Source organism: Anarrhichthys ocellatus, unplaced genomic scaffold (assembly GCF_004355925.1).
Source record: "Anarrhichthys ocellatus isolate YVR2014 unplaced genomic scaffold, GSC_Weel_1.0 scaffold14, whole genome shotgun sequence".
NCBI classification, from domain to species: domain Eukaryota; kingdom Metazoa; phylum Chordata; class Actinopteri; order Perciformes; family Anarhichadidae; genus Anarrhichthys; species Anarrhichthys ocellatus.
This window is the reverse complement of record NW_022280044.1, coordinates 6,503,348-6,525,237: the sequence shown is the minus strand read 5'-3', so window position 1 is coordinate 6,525,237 and position 21,890 is coordinate 6,503,348. Positions and strand designations below refer to the sequence as shown.

The window sequence follows — 21,890 nt, the reverse complement described above, 5'->3', positions numbered from 1 at the left end:
TCTATTACAGGTCAGCCTCTCATTGACTTGTTTGAAAGCTGCTTGTTCATATATATAATCATCCCACCGTTTACTGCTCTTGCATTCTATCTATCTTTTTTTCAGAAGAGTGACACTACGAGCTCAGTTCAGTAGCTGAAACAAAAAATTCCCAAGTTTCCACCAGACTCTCCTCACATGGAGGAAGCTGATCGGGGAGCTGATGAAGACGAGCGGGGTGGAGCCGGGGTGCGATCAGGCTTCACTGCTGAATTCTCTTTAACAGAGTTATAAACTGCCACAGTGTGATGGTGCTCATAACGCTCTAATCTGCAGTCAGGGGGCCATTAAGGTGATCTGTAACCATACTTTGTAATTAACAACCACCAGATAGCGTCTTGCCGCTGTGCTGCATAACACTGAGGAAGGTAGAGACGGAGAAGAGGTGAGAGTAGAGAGAAGGAAATGGACGGGCTATTAAGAATATGATTTGTATCTGCTGTGACTGGAATCTGAAGACTCCGATCTCTGAGTCAGATAATTGAACATGAAGTCGATGTGGCAGGTTGACTTTTTTCTTGAAACATTATTATTTTATTCTCATTAAATTGCCACTTTATTCTCGTACTTTTGCAACATTGTTTTCCTGAAGATATCACGACTTTATTCTCGACTTCATAACACAGATATGTAACGTGGGATGTATTTTGAATGTGCAGAAAGTTTTGAACATGTGCAGAAATCTTTCTGAAACGCATATGACGAATTACAGTTACGTACTTTCTTATATTCCATTATATTTTTAATTGTCAACTGCTGCCTACATTTGGTGTTTTCCTTTACATAAATTAAGATATTTCACCTAAAAAATACCAGAATGCAGGAAATAAATTTCTAAGATGCTCAAAATGTCTTGGGGGAGACCCCATATGAATATTATTTATACTGCTGTGTGTATGGAGTCATCCAGGGTTAGGGGTCGGGGATTGTCTGGTGTTTCAATAACAGGTGGAGGCAGTGGGAGATAAGAGATGCTGCAGCTTCCAGTGGGAGGAGAGCTGCTGCTTGTTTGGCTCCAGCAGTCTTCTCTCCGCGGGGTTCCCTGCTGTCATACACACATTACTGTAACAGTTAAATCAAGTTTGACAGAGGAAGCGCACACACACGTTCAGCAAGTTCTCCTCTCGCTTACAGGAAACCTCAGTCTTGAAAGTTTTGCTTTCAGAAAAGGCCGCACAGTTCTGTCAGTGTGGAAGAAAGGATCAGAAATGGGACATTTAAGATTGAAAAGGAGGTAATTATGAAAGACGATCTTCCTTCCTTTCATGAGCTGATTGCAGCAACATTACCACATAAGACAGTACAGAGCCTTCGTGATATGTAAGAAGAACCAGGGAAACAAAATCCCTTAACGTCAAACCTCAAAGCACCCTAAAACTCTTTATATTAGGAATAAAATGAAGCATGAATATCACAAAAGTTACTGTAACACAATTGCCTTGGAGATGTCAACCCCCATTCATTTCCTATTGAACAGAAGTCTGGCTCTGGGGTCCCAGAAGACCGGTCGGAGTTATAAATCCATGAGTTTTAAGGTGTGTGGGCACCAAAACACTGCACAGTAGTTTATTAAACTATGACAAGGGATTGTACAACTCTGCAAAGTTCTCACAATAACAATAATTTTCCCTGTTAACATTAAAAAGTTATTTTGGGAACATGCACTCAGCTAACATGCACATTAGCTGTTAAACACACGTTTAACAGCTAATGTTAGCTTCCATTGCGGTAGCTACCGGTACTTGGAGCGGCCAAAAAACACTAAGAAATACTTGCTACTAACATTACAAAGGCAGCAGTGTTTATCAATGCTTCCTAGCGATCGCAAGTCTTCATATGAAGAATAATTCTGGTATATGACAAACTGAGTCTTGTTCTTGTAGGTTTTTTCCATCATTTCAGTCGTGACAACATTTTACTCAAAACAATTATGGGCTCTTAGAACACAGGGAAAACAAAACACATAAAACAAACTCGTCCATTCCAATTGAAGTTAGGCTAGACACAAACATAAAACATTTTTCAATTAACTGAGAGTGCCTGCATTTTTGAACATTTTTGAACCCTTTTGCTGAGTCCTTTTTCATCTGGCCGAGCCGGCTCACGTCCTGCTGACTCACTTCACACATGAATGTGACTTTTACCAATAGAAATGATCACCAAAAAAGTAGACCCAAGTTTTTATCCTACGGAATATCCCTTTGAACACATTTCTTGTGTTTTGTAAACTACAATGCAATTGCATACATTTGAAGAGACTACAAATATTTAAGCTTTCTGATCTCATAGAGCGTGCATTACCTTAATTTTGATAACTAATAAGATAAACTAAATGCATGTAATCAGCCAGAAAGACAACAGATCCATGGTAAGCTATATAAGTTGTTCTGGGTAAAAGCATCAAATAATAGAGACCATGTGTGGAAAAGCACTCATTTGGAAAGTTTGAATTTTGCATCTTGTGTACTTGTTTTGCAGTCATGGCGATGCTACGCAGCTCTCAAGTCTCTCTAGTCTAAGAACACACTGCACCATTATAATAAAATGATTCCCGATTGCTGCAGAAAGTAGTTCGTGCCTTTTTGCAGGGCAGTGATGAGCCACTGACACAGGCCATTATTATTATTACTCCGGTGAAAAGTTTAATAAAATTTTCCAATTTACAGGTAGCGAGTGAAATTATCAAGGTCCTGCTAATGCTTCTAAGCAGTGGTCCATTTAATAAGAAGGCATTTGAATGGTGAACAGTGTTGCTCTAATGATTTGACATGTTAAAGAGAATGGAGGCTACAGACAGAGGAGGAAGAGCCATTCTTCAGGGAATACTGTTTCTTCAGTGGTGTTATTCACACAGTATAGTTACTGTGTCTTCTGCAGATGCATCTTTGCTCTCAAAAACAATGTCCTTCCTTCCTTCACTGTAGTGAGAAACAAGAAGCAATGCAATGCAAGAATAATTCATGAGGCTTAATTTAGAAATGTAGCTCCTGCTGCCGTAGCGGATGGAAACCTGATGGCAGCGCAGCCAGTGAACACGAGCTGAATAAAAATAGAAGACATTAAAAACAGCGAGTTCGAGTATGTAGAGGTGACAATGGGATGGAGCCACTCGCCTGCGACACTGCAGCACACGCAGAGAGTTCACTTTATTCACTCCAGCCTCAGCTTGGCTTGGACTTTCTGTGCAGCAGTGGGTGGTAAAAACAAATGTTCCAGTTATATGCAGAGAATAATGATATGATTAATATGATGAAGTTTAATTATGTATTCAAACTGAATGCAATTCAACACATTTGTAGGTGATAACAAACATAAATACATGAATACAAATCCAAAGATACAATATGTTAATGTATGATATACTCACGTGTACATAAATATACAGTATATATACTTTATTGAATACTGCATGCAGCTACCTAAATAATCTCCACTCATTATGCAGTTATGCTTTACAAACTGCAGAAAACAATCCCTTTTATTAATTCAATTATTTCTACCTTTTTCTTCTTAACATATGTATGTCGTAGTATGAGTATTATCAACGTCCTGTTATGTTAAAGGATCATTTTATGTTTTATGACAACTTTATTCCCTCCTAACCTTTGAATACTCAAATACACACTTGTTTTCCAGAGGTCATTCAAAAGTAAACTGTAATTGTCAAAGAGGATATTAGGGTTTGTATTCACGTGTTATTCGTGAGTCTCGTGAACTTAATGCTGATTTTGCACAATCTAAAAATACAATGATATGGTAAAGGTCTCCTCTGCTACGAAGTAGCAGGGCCTGACTTTGTCAATCAGAGAAACCATGGCTCTGTTCAAAGTGAAAATAAAATACTTCTGAAGCTAACTAATTAACCTCTTTTGTTTAATCCACGCTCAACCCATGCGGCAACTATCGGGTCTAAAAAGTGAAGCCAATGCGGAAGTTCCTTAAACTTGCATGATGTGAAATTACCCTAATTTGTACTTAATTTATTACCTCAGTAAACATTGTGAACAAAAGATTATGCCACAGTGTGTTTTTAGTTCGTGAAAGTTCAGAATAATAGTTAATTCATTTTGGTCGCATAAAAATGTCTTATTCAGCGTTTTGTTGTACTTAGCTCCACAGTATCGTGTCACTTCTGGTCGCAAAAAAAACTAGATGGCGACGGTCAAAATGCTGAGGGCTTCAAAGCGGCAGTCCACAAACCAACGGGGGCCGTCATCATGGTAAATGGAGATGTACTTGTAGAGCCCATTTAAAGCGCTTTAATACTACATGTCATCATTCACCCATTCATACACTGGGGTTAAGTGTCTTGCCAAGGACACATCGACATGGACTAGGGGAGCCTGGGATCTAACCGCCGATCCTCTGATTGAAGACACAGTCGCTCCAGCCTAATCAGCTGATTAAGAAGAAACGGAGGAGTGAGAGAGAGAAAATTGTGAATGAATGAAGCATAAAGATGATTAAACGTACGCTGAGCTTCTTCTCTGAAAATGTTGAACTACTTGTAATACTGATATGAATAAGACAACAGATGTTTAGACTTGTCAGAGGTTCTGTGTTTTTTAGGCCAGATACACATGTTTCACCATCGGTATCTATATTCTCTACTATACTTTCCATGTTTATCGGTTCCTTGTGTTTCTCTTGTCTCCGTCCTCTTGTGTCTCCCTTATCGCTCAGTTTAACTTCTCTCTCTCTCTCTCTCTCTCTCTCTTTCTTCCTGTGATGGATGGAGGCTCCCCCGATGCCGACCTCTGGCATCTGGATCACAGCCATAATGACCGGGCCAAGTGGTGCTAACATGCCTCAGAGAAAGGTCAATAGACCTGAATGCCAATACAGATATCGACAGTGCCATCCGTCAGAGGCTCCCGGGGCCTCGACAACGGCATGACAACAATTGATTGTGCATCCGTCACTCCGAGATCAATTGCAAAATCATTTCTGCATCGTTTTCAGGTGCAGGGAAATCAAAGTGAGCAGCCTCTGCACCCTTAAGGGACAAGATATATGACAGGCTCTCACCTAATCAGACAAACTGCACAAACACATTACATTCATTATACATACAGCCGCTGTGAAGAGTGTTTTTTTTTTCTTCCCCTCCTTGCTGTGCATTATTCATTATGCTCCATGAAGGGAACTGCTTCAGTGTGGTAGGCACGCGGGGGAGCTGGGTGTTTCATGTTGAGCATGAAGCTGCTCCAGCTGGGAGTCTAGGGACCCGTCCTGAGGTGTTATGAAGCCACTACGGTGCAACTTGTTTCATTAATTCACATGCACCCATGGTCACACACAGGCAAACACAAAGACATGCATACTTGAAACAGTTTCACATGCAGCGGCTTGCAGAAGATATCAGCCATGTTGTACATGCTCATTATCTCGTACTGTAGGTCTTTGTTGGAAAAAATGCCTTTACACACAAATAGTTTTATTGTTTCAAGGCTTGTTTCCAAGAAACAATTGGCAAAGCAGGTTGGTACGTGAGAGGTAGAAGTACATCCATTCAGAGAAAATGACAATTACTTCTGATGACATCAACAGGGTCATAGAGACAGAGATAAAAGCATGGTGATCGGATGGTTCTTGCCAATCTGCAACTTTTTATTAAAGAAACTTTCTAACACAGTTAATCTAATTGATAGAATTTCATGCCGACCCAAGGTTTAGAGGGTCGGTGGGAAAAATGAATCAGACATTTACTTCCTGAACCAGGAGTGCCTCGCTCTACGTTTTCAGACTTGACGAAGCTCTTCCACAAGAAAAATGGACAATCCTCAACTTTCTTTCAAAGTGCACAGATACAAAAAGGGAATGCCCACTCACTGTATAAGTGTCTGATTAATGGCAGCTCAGTACAGTACAATAAACAAATAAGACCAGACGAGGGACATAAGAAAATATTGATACACTTGAGTATCGCAATATTATGTTTCTGATATCATAAAGATTCTTAAAAACACTATACATTTTTAATAAGTAGTTTACATGCAATGATTTGTTGCAGACAGTGGCTCAGATTGCACATAAAAGTAGTTCTAAGATGTTGGATGCTGCAGGGACTGGGATGAATGCAAATGCAGATTCCATTGTTCTGATGGTGCTCAGATTTTATGCATATGATGGTGTGTTCTTTATACTATGACAGTTTTCCTAAAACTAGATTTAATAAATGACAAAACGCCGCCTTGCTTACAGTATCGCAATATATTGAATCGTAGCCTTTGTGTCATGATATGCATTGAACCAGGAAATAAAGTCAACTGAATGTTAATTGTGGTATTTAATCTATTTAAAGCTTCACGTTTCAAGTCAGCAAGGTCGTTGCCATAGCTTGTGGAAATAAGCAGAAACTAACCACTGCTTAGCAGGTCGGATAAAGTTATGGTCACGCTTTAAATGATGAAGAGGAAAATGTTTTGCAGTGAGCTCACATCCACTGATACAAATACCTGCACATGTCTGGCAGGCTCAGAGAGGTGTCCAAACTGAGACTGTTCCTCTGGGTGTTATTATCTCCACACAGAGGCACACTGGGAAAATGTCTGAACGCTGCTCCTAATCATGCTTAGTGTGACTAACCAACCCTGGACACCGTCTCCTGAGGACACACACGTATACAGAAGTATGACTGTGATGATAACTTCTGAAGGATACGCCGTTACAAGCAGCCGTTTAGCCCCCTGTCACTGGTGTGATGTTTGGACCTGTCTGTTCCAGCAGGTACAGCATGTATGCCGTGTAGTACGAGGACTACGGCAAGCCACAAACACTCTTGTGATTGTTGTAAACAGTATTAAGGCTTACAAGTAGGAGGCGAGAGAGGTTCTAGCATACATAAGGACCCTGCATGCAGTAGAATTTTGTGACATTTAATGTGTTATATGTAGTGACCATAATATCTTAACTCATGATCCACTTACGAGTTTATTTTGTTTCTATTCGCTCTGCTCTCACGCGGCGGTTTCACCGTTGTGTCGTTGCAGAAGCGTCGCACCCAATCTCCGGTTCCCCTTTAAGTAAACACAGTTAGCTCTGTCAGCACTTTCACCGTAGTTTGCACTGTTAGCTCTATTAGCACCGTTAGCTCCTAGCTGCCGGCTCAACCGTCGCCATGCTGAGAGCCGTTGAGAGGCAATCTAAATGTTACAACCGCAACTGGTTGTATTACAGCTGGTGCTGACTGGTTGATCTCAAGGATTCAGCTCATAGATTGAGTTGACAGGGTCTGGGAATGCAGTGAAATATTACTGTTCAGTGTTATACAATGTAAAATGCAGTGCTGAGGCAGGTAGAAGCTTGCAGTCTTTTCAACAATGACATTTACACAAATGGCAATAGTTCAAAAAAACATATTGATGTCATTTTGGTCCTAAGCTGAGGAGGCAGTGTCGACTGTAACACGTCTGTCACCACAGTTTTATCAAAAGATTTGTGGTCTCAATTGAAGTACAGTATGTATCATATTTAAAAGTAAGTTTATGAGTTTTAGATTCACATGAACACTACATACTATCTAAATCTAAAGAAAGAAAGGCTCAGGACAATCTTAGACCGCCTCAGTGCACCAAATGTGGATTACAGCTTTTAACAACCCCCTTCTATACAGCCTGTCAGCCTTATCACAGCTGTCTTTAACACAGAATGGAAGCAGTACTCAAGCAGTTACACTGACTGCTAATCATGACATGTGTTTTTTAGCTCTAAAGAAAACATGCTTAATGTAATATGTGATTTTATCATCAGCGTCGACATAACTAGAAAAATATGCTCCTTCTTTGGCGACAAGCAGTTGACAGACAAACAGTTCTTTCATCAGGACTCTGACATCTAATATGCTGCGCTTTATATTTCTCATTGCATCAGGGCCAAAGGAAGTCGGGGTCATTACATAATGGTGTAATTAGTGGGGTTTGGTATAAAAACAGGCTCAGGAAAGCACAGTGCCAGATAAGATGCCAATAAAGAGGGGAGGCGCAGCATGTTAACACCAGCTCCGAGGGACATAAGCCCCCTTTTAGATTCGGAGAGAAACACTTAAAGACAGCCATCACAGCTACATCCTCTGCTGTTTTCATAAACTCGCAGCCACCCCGAGCTGTCCGTCCCCTCGCTGAGCCTGGAGCCAAGCCAGGCACAATATTGTTTCATTTCTCACCGAGGCTCCAGAGGAACGAGGCCTTTTCTCCTCCTGCCTCGCACACCTCACGCATCTACAAACTCAGCTCTTTATCTCAGAAGCTAACAGCAAAAAAACTTATTTCGTGGTTCCATGTTGGGATTTGCATGCCTGTTTTTTTGTGTCATCGCCGAGTGCATGTGCTGAAGTTAGGAGAGCCACGTTCACGCCCCCCGGGGCAGTCAACCAGCTCGGCTCATCACCTTATTTGTACGAGCGGTGCTGGCAACAGTCGCCAGGCCCTGTCTTTTGTTTCCTGTTCCCCCCTCAGCATCCTGTTGTCTGCTTTGCACGGAATAGCCTTGTCCTCAATAGCGCTTGTTGTCCTGATTAAGCTCTATCCGTCCAATTAGCTCTGCCTGCTCATGAGATCCAGCAAAACTTTCTCAAGTCTGAGAAACTGTTTCGGTAACACTTTACTTGAGGAGCATGGAGATGCATTACAAGCAGATTATAGATCCAGCTGAAGCAGTAATAAACCTGTGAACAGAATTACTGGAGGTAATGTATGACGTACTCGAGGACATTCTGCCCCCGTAACTACGAGGCAACATTTATGTATTTAAAGTTACTCTGAGGAACTTTAACTGGTTATGAAACACCCTAACCCGAAGAACATGTGATGACAATTTGTCACTGTTTGATGCAAGCTGTAAACTCAGGTGCTCAGCAAGTTCTATATTTGTCTTTCCATTTGTCTGGCTCCTGGTCCTCAAAATCTTAACAATACACAGACAGACAAGGCAGGAAACAGCAATATCATGTGCATAAATAGATATATGATCTTTCAACGTACATGGTTATTGGCTCATTGGACTGTCTGTGTCATAGGTTCCAGAGGTATAGCAAACAGAGAAGAGCTTAAAGGGAAAGCCCCTTTGGAAAAAAGTTTGCACGTTTAAAATAGGTACAAACGTAGACGTACAATAATCTATATATATCATCTGAAACTAAGCCTGGTTTTATGAAGCCGGTTTGATCTGCACATATTGATTGTACAGTATATAACTATAAAGTCATAAGTGGCTCTAATCCGGAGGGAAGGACTTGAGCATAATGCTTTAATGTGTGCATTCAATACTGATCTAACGTTTGTACAAGTTATTTGATCTTGATGAAGAGAATAAATTGGTACATTATCATACTAGTAACAAACCCTTAATAATCACAATATAATATTTATTCTCAACCTATTTTTCTCACATAAACACAAACATGAGATCCTACTATTTCATTCTTTGTTAATCCCCTGCAGGATCTACGCATGATTGCAAAAACATCCTTGTTTACTCCATGTTTGTGTTCCTTTTTATGGATTATTCTTTTGGATGATTCCTGTCTGTGTTTGACGCTCTTTTGTTTGCTCCTGTCTCAGACACTCAGTCCCTGTGGCTGGTTGACAGTAGCCAGGTTCCTATACCAGTTTTATTATGCAAATTATGAGTTGAATAAGAATTGCTGAATGGAAGCTGCACATTTAAATAAAAATTTAGAAAAAAGTGTTCAAGTTGTTTTACAGTTGCTTGAGGCTAAAAACATGTATAATGCTAAGTTGCAGTTGAGACACATTTGTTGAGAATGTTTGGCATATTTATTCAGATGAATATTAAATAACTGTCGTAAACAGCTCAGTTTTGTACACAGCTTTGCAAAACCTCCCTGCAATGTAACTATTTATGAGTGGCTTTCTTTGTTCATCCCTCTGGGCTGCATGTGTGAAATATGGCTGAAGAAACACTCTCTGGTTCTTGACATGAGTGTGTTTTTGACAGTCAGGGAGCTAGTTTGGATTCTTCAACTCAGTCACATCATTTTTTTTTTGTGACATAATGATGCTCATTATGGAGCTCAGGCTCTCAGACATCAGGCAAAGGGAAAATAAGGGAGGAAACCAAGCAAACTATGTTGCTTTCAAAGTCACTCAGAATCATGGTCGCAGAGTGGCAGTGAAACAAGCGCAGTGTTTTGTGATAAGCTGCGTGCAGCTGGGTATTAAATTGACTCAGTCAGGATTAGAGGATCTGTGGCGTGGTAAATCTGTGCTTCACTAACTGAGCTAAACTCCGAATGATGCAGCAGTCTGGCTCAAAGGACCTTCATTGCTGGATCCCACAGCTGCACGAGTGATGTGTACCACAAGAAAATATTTTTACGGGACAAACCACCAGATTAATGAAAAGAGTGACTTTTGCTTGCTCCTCATCAGAGCTCGAGTTATTCCTGGTTGTATAACATTCAAGCTATCATTTAATATACAGTATAGTATATTGCTGCTGCTGAGCATTGTAAATACACCACACCAGGGCCCACCAAAGACTTTCTGACTCTTTCCCACAATCTGTTAAATGTTTAAGTTGGAACAGTGCTTTTTAAGATAATTTAAAATATAATAGCACACAATACCACGACAAATTACAATAATATTTCGCAAAGCATTACTGTAATTACTATACTGTTGGATGGCCTGTTATTGACATAAATTCTCCGGCACATTTTCAATACTGTGTTTACAATCTGTCCTGTTTCCACATGAAAACAAAAGTACACCTGCATTCATGTTCTGGCAGAAGGTTTCCAGACACAAACCAAAAGCGGAGTTGAGCAGAGTTGTTGTTTTGGAGCAGAGGTCCAACACAAACATCGAGAGAGGAAATGTCTAATGGAGTAATAATAGTGCTTTGTCATAATTTGGCTTTTGCCTCTCCATCTGCACTGTCCTCCATCTTTGAGGAAGGTGGGAGGGGTGAACTCAGAGGGGTGCAGACTTTTTATTCTTAGAATTTTAGTATGTGTGTATAAAAAATGTAATGAGTGTAATTATGCCACACTGACTTTGTTGGACTCACCCAATATGCGATGAGAAAATTCCATCTTTGCGTCTTCTAAATACATTGATGTGCATATCAATAATCAGTGCATCTTTTCCAAAGAAAATAAATAAAAGATCGTTCAGTGCAGCTGTTGGATATTCCTGTAGTCACGACTGAAATATTTTCACATTATAAATGCATGGAGGTCGACTTCAAAACCAGACTACTTGTCAGATTTTTCTTAAAACTGGCTGAATGTTGTGACACTAGAAGGTGAAACTTCCCAACAAATCTTACACCATTTTTCAATTCAGCACGGATATGCAGATTTTTTAAGCAAAGGAAAAACTGCTAAAGGTATAGATATATAGATAGATAGACTCCTTCCTCATTGGCAGTAGACGAGTATGTATGGATGCATGATGAGTTTGCCTCTCTGTGTGTCACATTCAATGTCACGAAACGCGCCAGGGTTTTTAAACAGTGAAAAATTGATCGTTTTGGAAGTCACCATCGTAACGTGGACTTCTGTTGGAACAGTGAAAAGACGGTTTTGATGAGTTCTATTTGTTTTACTTTGAATGAAGTGTGTTTTACAATAATCAGCTAAATTACTGATTCTGTCAATGGAGTCTTGTAGCTTTGAGGAGCGCGTTTCTATGAGGAGCGCGTTTCTTTTCACATCTAACTAATTAAGGGTTGATTTCGACGAAACCAGAGTTGGTGATTGTTGGAACAGTGGAAAGACGGACAAAGGTGGTTTTGATGTGTTTTATTTTGTTTCTGTGGAGTTTGAATGACGTGCGTTTTACAATGATCGGTGAAGTAAAATTATTGTTGCCTGACTGGAGTGTGGTGGCTTTGAAGAGAGCATACTAAATGTATTTTTTGTATGAATTATAAAATATAATAATTGTCCAAATCCCTGTTGATTTTATTTATTATATATTCACCTCATAGTCACATGGCATCGGGACAGAAAAGGGGTGAAAATGAACTTGTCTACCGGTATCATTTTTTTCCATTACTGCTGATCGGAGCTGGAGACTACAGGAGAGTAATTTGTCCTGCTTGGGAATAAATGCGGATTGTAACTTGTCCCACTGAACACAAAAGCCAGATGTTTGTTGGTGTCAAATCACTATAGAACATCTCACGCAATAAAAAAAGTAAATTCTATTTTGCGAAAGGTTAACGGGTGAATTTACTTTATAACTACTGATTATGAAAGTCACAGTAATGACATTAGCTGCTGGTTTTGTCTTGCGCCCCACTAATCATGTACAGTAGGCTACGTGCTGCTGACTCAAATCAAATGAAAGACTTCCAAATAATCTGCACTAGTCCATGAACACGCCCTGCTCACATTTACACAGATGTCACGCATTTAAAGTAACTATCTGCAGGATATCCAGTGACAAGGAGAACTCATTAGAATATTTCTGTCATTTTATGGTAATTCCATATCTTTGGAGTGGAGTTTGTTGACTCATTTTCATCCTTCATTTATGATTTGAAAACAGCCAGCAAAGCCCCCGTAAATCCCTTCATTCTGTCAGCGAGTGACTCACACTGACTCGACAACACACTTCATTTGGTGATCATCTTGGCCATCATTATAGGACAAACAAACAAACGCCACAGCGTAATGGATTAGATATGCAGCGAAAAACTGGGCCAAGTGGGGCGGGTGGAGTTTGTGTCTAAGCGGCGGAGGGGGTTGAGAGATGCTGTGATGTGGCATAACCGCGGTGGAGAAAATTGCTTTGAAGGTGTCAGAGCGTGGACAAATTAGAAAGGAAGACAACTCCATCCCATCCGATTCTATTAGGAGACAAAAGGAACATTAAGTGATGCAGATTAACATCGCGCACGCAGGAGTAATAGTCATGATCAAAGATGGAGAATTGGGGCTTTTGGAAACATCTCCACTTAACTGCTGCTGCGGCATAAAGCTGGGGGTCGTACAGCTGTCACAGCTCGCTCTGTCTCCTTACCATCGAGGCTGCCGCCTCTTCCCCTTGTTTTTTATGTGTCCCCCCCCCACCGAATACCCCAATGCCAAAAGCACACAATGCATGCTGGAGCCCTGAGGAATAGTGCATCAGCTCAGTGCCAAAGCGAAAACAGAAAAAAAAAAAAAAAAAACGAGTCAGGGGGAAGGAGATTAACATATAACACAGAGGAGAGAGAAAGAGCTCCATCCATCAAACATACAGAGCTTTTTGCACTAAAGAAGCACACTGTACAAGCCATCGCGCACTCTGCATACAGTATAAACACCAGAGTACTCCATATATACTGTGGATGCAGTGGTACATACAGTATATAGGGAAGAAACTTTCTTTATTGCAGGAGGTGATGCTGTCTTCACTTCCAGTGCATTTCTTTTGACAAACCCAACAGAGTCAGGTTCCTTTGTTGAGTCCCAAAGCTTCTATGAGGACGGCACTTTCACAGGAGTTAAATGTCTTGTTTCCAATTTGCTCTTGAGCTGGATGTAAAATATCCAGTGTGTGAGGGTGAAGGGGGGGGGCTTCTGCGATGTTGGAGGGCAACTTTTAGCTTGCTGCGTAATCAAAGTACATAAACGAATTACTTTATTCTAATGACTGTAACTTTTTAAGTTGGTTTGATTAAAAAAAAAAAAATTCACGGAGAACAGCTCAGTTAGGTCAAGGCAACTAAACTTCTTGGTTAGGTTGAGGAAAAGATCGTCATTTGGGTTACAATAACTACAGAAGTGCCGTTACTGATGTACACAAGTTACATGACAAAGAAATCAACATTGTCTTTTCGTTTCATATGGGGAACAAAAAGCGAACTCCTGAGTGAAAGATCGCTGTTTGTTGGACCCATCTACCTCCTTTTCCACCCACCTTGCATGTTCATTATTACGTACAAACATAACATACAAAATAATTTCGTGGTAAGGTAAAATTACGAATGCTGGATGAGACCAGCGTGAAAAATACATCTGTTACCCTGCTAATTTAAAAATGGAATGAGGTAGAACTTGAGATAAAAAGTTCAATAAAGTTAAGGTATTAAGTTGAATCAACAACTGTTCAGTCAAGCAGTTAGATATTACAGTAAGATTGGCTTTCCATTTACATGTTCTTAGTAGGAACCATAAGTTTACATTAAGTTTATTTATAAAAGATATAGTTGATTCCACTCAATCTTTGTATGATGTTTTATAGTTAAGGCTGATTAATAAACTAAAACGAGTATATATTCTTTTCTCTGTTGTCTAGCATTTAAAAAACAGTTATTGAGATCACTGTATGTGGCACAATCCTGTGTAAAATGACTACTTCAAGGCCCAAATGCTAAAACAGGTTCTACAATGTCCGATGCATGAACAATGCGTGTTGGTGAAAATACTGCTGCACTGGCACAGGATGAAACAAACAGCACAATGGATCATCATTCTCATTTCTGTCCGAGAAGCGGGCGCGTGCAGCTCTGCTGCTCCAGCCCAGTGACTCATAATCCATGTCGTCTTTCATTTAGCGGGAAGAGTAGTTGGCATATTGCGATATGGAAATAAGAGGAGCTGATCAAAGCTCTCCTCCCCTGGATGAGCTCCTCATCTGTCTCTCCAAGGACTCGCAGCCTGCCAAGCGCTGTGGCTCCTAATACAGACGTTTCAGCACTCATGCCCAACCACCCGCCATCATTAAAATTTCACAGTGACACGCGGCATACAGATTCCTGCGAGCCCTACAGGCTCCACTGTATCCACCTGACTGACTCAGACGCTCTCGCCTTCTCCCCTCCTCGCTACCAGTCGGCTGATTGGACTGGTCAGAGGAGGGATGCACATCAGTGGACGACTGATTTGTTAGGGCAGTATTGAGAGGGAAAGTGAAGCAGGAGGTCCGGATTTAGATATTTCGGCTGCACAGAGGATGGTGGACATATTTTAACTTCACTGAATGAACAGAAATCTGAACTCAACATGCCAGATGCAACATTTCGACATCGATCTATCATCAACATATTATGTATTAGACTTCAGTTTAAGTATAAAGGATAAAAAAACGATTTATTTTAACGACATTTACCAGCCAACATTTGACTTCTACTAATGAATCAGAATCTGATTCATAGCTGCTAATACATAATGTGATATACATTGATCCGAGACGTAACACATTGATGTGCATGCCCTTCATGTTCTAGAAACTTCTAAAGAGACTTCACATCAAGAAACATAAAATATAGTCTATTGGTGTCTCTTGAAGAAAAACATTTTTGACTTGAGTACTTAGAATATCTATAATCTTAAAGCGACACTATATATGTATGTCTTGCTGCAACTGAGGCTACAAGTGGAAATTACAGAAAAGGACACAAAAGATTCTCTTGAATCAGCTGTGATAAAACTGCATGACTTTGGGGCAACGGAAAGAGTTGAAAACACAACACTGATATATAATCACATTGGCGTGTCAAACGTTTTAGCAAAACACCGGTTTGGTCTCCACCAACTCCTGTATCTCCTTAGCTGTTAAATGCTCCACTTTGCTAACCAGCTAGTTGCTAATGTTGTAGGTCGGACTACTAACATGTCTCCTGGTGAAGCACAAAGGGTTGTGTGATTAATCGAATTACGTTTATATAAAAACAAGATAACAGGCATTAAATCATTATTGTGCCACTTTTGTTTTATCTTGTATTATAAATCCAGCGCACCCTTTTCATTTGGAGAAGGCCGCTTGGTTTGTGGGAACTCTCAGAAGCGTTGACTGACTGGTGATCGTCTCTAGTTCAACTTGAAAACTCCCGGGTGAAGGTGACACTTTCCAGCACCACTCGCCTTGTTGCTTAGTGCTCGCTGTGCCCTCTTTCCTTGTGAAGGCCGGGTGACGGAGCTTCCTACTCCCTATCAACCGGGACCATCCGTCCTCAGCGCGGCGATGTCGGCAACCCACCTGACCCAACGCACCCTTAATTCAGATAATGGATAACATGCTGTAGTCATCGTACCGTTCAATAACAACATAAGATTCGGCAAAAAAGGTAAGAGAATCACAAGTTTATAGCTACTACAGCAAGACGAGATCTTTTTGCTTTCTCTCGAGACCTCACGCAGCGAGACGTCACAGAAGCATTTAAAGCCCCTCACCATCCCTCTGTCACACTCTCTCCAAACCTTTCACAAATATTCCTCCAGCAGCTACAATCCATGCTAGTCTTTCCATCTGTTGTGGGATTGATACGTTGAGGAAAAGGAGGGGATGCCTGCTTTGATCAACATTATCTCCATGCAAATTCCAACTCCCGGAGGGGGAGGGGGGGGGGGGGGGGGGGGGGGGGGGGGGGGAGGCACGTGGCAGCTCACTGCTCTGCGCCCTTGCTGATTGTATTTGGGGGACACCGGGATGAAAACGCATCAAGACGGAGAGGTGTTCTATCTTCCTCTCTGTCGTTACTCAGGCATGGCAGAAATGAGCGCCGAGACGCCTCCGGTTCTATTGTCATTCAGCTGCAGTGTCAAGACAGAGGGGAGAGGAAATGATGCAGGGGCGCCAAGGCTAAATTTGTGTCATCTGCCAAAACTCTGTTCTAGCACGATACACCCCGTTTACCCAACTTGACTGGAAACAATTGATTTTGCCCATTTTAACCGAAAGCAGCAGGGAACTGGAAGCAATGAAGGGACATGAGAAAAGGAATGTTAAATAAAGAAAGCTCCTCTTTTTTTCCACTCCCATGCTTCATACTTCACACTGTAGATTTGATGCGCCGCTGTTCTACGCGGGGAGACACATAAGAAATCAACCTGACATCTATGAAGGCAGCTCTGTGAAGTGTGAGGGGGAAGGGTGGCAAATTTAGTGGAGGATGGATGTCGGAACAGCTGTCGGATGATAACTCCCTCAACAACACAGAAAACTATTTACTGTGCTGCGCTCAACGAGAGCAAATGTGCCCACAAATTAAAATATAAAAAAAACGGCAATTTGGGAACAGATTTTTAAATATTTCAAATGTGAAATCTAAAACATTACATATGAAAACATACATGTCACATGTAATACCAGCAGTGTAACAGTTTCACAAGAGCTAAGCGCCTGTGTTTAAATGGTGGAAGTACTCTGATCTTTACTTGGGTAAAAGTAGAAATATCACACGGTAGAAATAATCGCCGCCTCTCACAAATGAAATGAGCCGATGTGAATTTGGAAGCCCAGTTGTTCAAATCTGAAACAGGCTTTTGGAAAAATAACAGTAACGTGTTGCTATTGTCCAACCTCGTCCGTGTGGATTTTAGGTTTTGTATCGTGAACTCTAGCGTATATTAATTGCTAGCTTGTAATTATATTTTCTCAAACTTCTGATTTCTGTCATTGTAGTCAGTTAACATTTAATAAAAATCAGAAAAACCTGAATTTATACAGTATGATCATTTTATATTTTATATCTTATCGTATATTTTAACTTAGATTCCCATTTTACTTGTTGGAGGTTGATGATTGAAGCTTTTCACTGCCAACGACTGCTTATCTGTAACTGTTGTGCATATACAGTATATGGCAATAAAGAACTTGAATCTAACACTATGATTAAAATTTCGGGCCAAGAAACATGAAAGAGATTTTAAGTTTCCTTTAGCCTTTATTTCAATCGTAACCTTTATTTCTAAGGCATTTAGATGAACAGCTTCTCCAGGGTCATCTGGGCCGTTTTCATACATTACAGCATTTTTGTGTGGGTTTAAATGTTTATTTCTGCCTCCAACCCAAATTACTACATGTGCTTTTTTCACGTTTCACATGTGAAATGAGATAAATCACATAAATTGCATGGAAACGTACATTTCTCAGTTTCTATAACTAAAGCGTCATTTAGACCTCCATGTTGATGAGTAAAACTAAAAGATAATACCCCCACAAGGTGGGGTGTATTGTGATGACTTTGACCTCCATATTTGTAAAATTCAGTTTCCTGACTGCAGCTACACTGACAACACAAGTGACAGCAGCTCTCTGCAGTGCAGCAACACGTCTTCCTTACATTTCAAAACTGCTGATGACTGCTTTTACTGAACCATAAAATGCCAAGAAAGAAATCCCAGGAAAGGCCAGTGAGTTTGTTGAGACATCATCAATAGTACAGTATAGCAGCACCATTTAACATAATGTGGATCATAGTGGGCACTGATACTCATTATGAGCCGTGTCAAGGCTCCAAGAGAAATCAATACACGCATAAAAAAGGTCCACCAGGGAGAATGCTGAACATAACTCCTGACAAAAAAACAAGCCGTTAGAGCTACTGTATAGTACATGTGTACTGGACTGGCAGGTTGGAATATTGTTGATGCGCTCTGCATAATCAGCAGCAGACACGCTGAAGCTGCCCGGTGTAATTTAGGCTCGCTATTTAAAAATAAGGGCAAACACTGATGGTGCTCCATTGTGCAATCCTTCATTAAAAAGCAATAACAAGAGTAATCTGTTAATGATTTCCCCTCCTGTTAATGGATGTTTCTTTGTCTACCAAGGTCTTTCTGGAATAACATCCAAACAATGCCAGGCATTGTTGTGCGGGGCGGAGGCGGACAATTGTGTACGAAGCGTTGATGTTTTTAGAGAGCTGCTGGGAGCACATGACTGATTTGTGGGGTCCGAATGGAAAGGCAGACAAAAAACAAAGATGTGAACTTCCTCCGGTTAAAAAAAGAAAACACAGTCTGCTAAGTCATAGGATCCTGTGAACACTAAGTCACTGTTTCCAGGTCAGCCTTGGGAAGTGCAGGCTGCCCTGAAACGTTAATACTGTTTAATGCTGTTAGTGTGCTGAGGAGATAACAAGACTTATTCTTGTGAATCCATTCACTGATCTAGCTATGTTCTATATCCGTTAGCTCCTAATCAGGTTTAAAGGACCCAAGCTGATTTTAACGTGATGAGACGAATAGTGAGCAAATGTCATGCAGGGCTTTATTCTTTCTACCTGGAAATTACCTTTTTGTGTTTTTCTTATTTGATGCACCCTACAAAGATGCTAATGACTCAGACTTTACATCAAGCTAATTTGTATTTAAGCTGCCACGGGTGACGTGTGAGGTAACATACTGTAGAGGGGTTCGGCAGACGTTTTAGAATGCATTTTAATACCTGTTCAAAGGTCACGCTAGACAAAGTATAATGGAAAACCAGTAGGGATGATATGGGCTGACATTACTTTCAGTACTACCCAGCAACAGATAACAATTATTCCTAATAATATAATCAATTTAATGTATCTGCCCTTGACCTGAAAAGGCAATAGGAAGTGGATAGATGAACCAAATAAAGAATATTAGTTATTATTAGTTTTTGCTAAAAATCCTCATGTGTCCACTGTGAGATGATGAGCTTCCCAGCAACTGTAGCTGCAGTGGAGACAGTGTTTGCTGCAGGTCTGATGATGCCGATTGAAACTCCCCAGAAAAGAGGATTGAACAGCCTCCTGCAGCACAATGCACTGTGATGCAATCACAGACAGAGACACTTCATATCATTACTGCCTACAGCAGGCAACTGACAAGTTTATTGAACTCAGTCTTTTTAATTCCAAGGACTTTTTTTGAGGAAACAGATTTCAGTGCTTTTAATACTTTTAAAGATACCCTGTGTATATATATATATATATATATATACTTTATCTATGTATGTTTTTTTTTGTCAGTTTCCCAAATAGCTTCTTCTTCACAGCCACATTATTTTTGCTATAAGGGGCCCTATAGGGCAACAAATGGCTGTTGAACCTCCCCCACAAGAAAAGAAAAATCCACCAGGTGAGCACAATATCACCTAAATTAATAAAGTTGTTTAAACTAGATTTTGAGACAGGGCCAGTGAGCAAGACAGTGCCACAAAATGACTTGATAATGCAGAGGTTGTACTTTGATTGGGCAAAATCTAATCAGGTGTCACACAGTAAGCCCTGGAGGTCTGCAGCCCCAGTTGCCCATCTTGCCATTTTTGGTAGTCCAGCCTTGGTTACAACAAGGATGCCAGTAGATATATATATCAGTACACACTGTGTGTTCATAGATTCAGTCACTCTCAGCCATGTTTATCTTTGCCTCTAGTACAGTCTGTGCTGTGGCAAAACTCCATAACTCTCAATACTTGAGATTCGGCTTCAAAACAACAGCTTTTCTGATTCAATAAGTTTGCAAAGTCACATAATTCTGTTCAAAGTGTCAGCATCTGCTTATTATTTGTCCTTGGGTTTGGACCTTTTTACAGCATACATTTGTAAACAAAAACAAAAAAATAGATCTGACATAGGCACCTGAATGTTACACGCCACACCAGCACAGAAAGCGCTTCGACACAATAATGATGAACTTGAGGAACTACAGGCTTGAAGTTAACTCTCTACAAGGTGACTTTGAACTTAACTCAAATTCAGAAATCTAAAAATGATGTCATGATTTGGAAAATCTCAATAAAAAACACGCTAAACAATAAAGAAACAAAGGAAACTTGAGATAGGTGTTCACATGATTTCATGTAGGATGTTATTAATACAAATCTTCCTTTGAAAATAATATGAATACCTTATTGTATTTATGTTGAATGCTTTATTTGGAAGCAAGCTCTCTTGATATGGTAATGATCACATCACTGATGAAGAGAATGGAGACCTTTTGATGCTGCTGTAGTGTTTATGGATGCATATATAAATACAGTGTGGGTACTGATTTTATTATTATCATTCAGGGGGTTTTTCTTTTTTTCTTTATGTGGAAAATTTTTTTAGCGGCACGTTATTATTATTTATTATTATTAATAATAACTTTATTATAAAATGATTTGTATCTCATGGCTGTTCAATGAACAGTTCAACCATTCTTCACTGTGGTTTCAGTTCATGGTTAGTCCACATTTCTCTGTACAGAAAGCTCACTCATTGCTTTTTTAAGAAACACTTTTCACTATTCAGTCTCAATGTCCCACGATGAACATAGCTGACAGGAGAATGCTTACGTCTCTACTGGGTTTCTTTAGTCGGGAAATAAATGTGTTTTTAAGTGAAACTCATGTTCAGTCATTACCTTGAGCTTCTTCTGCTCTCATAATGTGCATTACTCTTTACAGAGCTTGCTGCGCATGCTTTCAATAAATGTAAAAATATGGTCGGTCTTTGAGAATGTTCAGTTGACAGAATCAGCAGCAGAGTTTGGTAGTACATACTGCAGAGTACTAGACTGAAGTCAAGGGAAGGCCCCGCTCTTTATGGTCGGATAATCAGCCTCCAATCCCTCTCCTCTTTGATAGAGCCCTGCAGCCCGGGGGCCTTGATCCAGTACGAGAGCACTCATTAAAACCCCAGCAGAGCGTCCAGACAGGCCCTGGCACATCATGTCCTGCTGATACTACCACCACAGTACACAGAGACAACTCGTGGTGGGATATTCACAGAGATTAGGACTTTTTTTTAGCCCAGCTTTGTGATGTTGAATGACCTTAAAGTTAGAGAGGACATCTATTGGTGCCTTGATGATTGGTTTTTGAGTGATCAGTAATCCTCAGTACTTTACTTTAGTCTTTAGACGAGGCAGCATCTCAAATAGTTATTGAAAGAAGCTTTTGAGTGTGCTTCATGAGGCTACTCACGCAGGATTTAGCAGGGCTGTAAAATTATGCAGAAAAGCTGCTGGGCAGTCTTTTACTGTATATTATGTCATATTATGTTATGCATTTTATTATTGGATATTTTTTACTGACGCATTACTAGCATGCTAATTTTCTTGTTTGCTGAATGTCATTTTAAGCTATGAGACTTCTTTCCTGTCTTAACTTTTACTGCATCAGGGCAGATCTTTTGACACGTTTCCTGTATTGTAC

General features: G+C 40.4%; 1 protein-coding gene across 1 annotated transcript in view; it reads right to left on the bottom strand.

The window, feature by feature from the left end:
- The window catches only part of LOC116387116 (retinoic acid receptor beta), a 136,673-nt gene that overhangs the window by 92,445 nt on the left and 22,338 nt on the right, over positions 1–21,890 (bottom strand). The gene's annotated exons all lie outside the window — the stretch shown is intronic.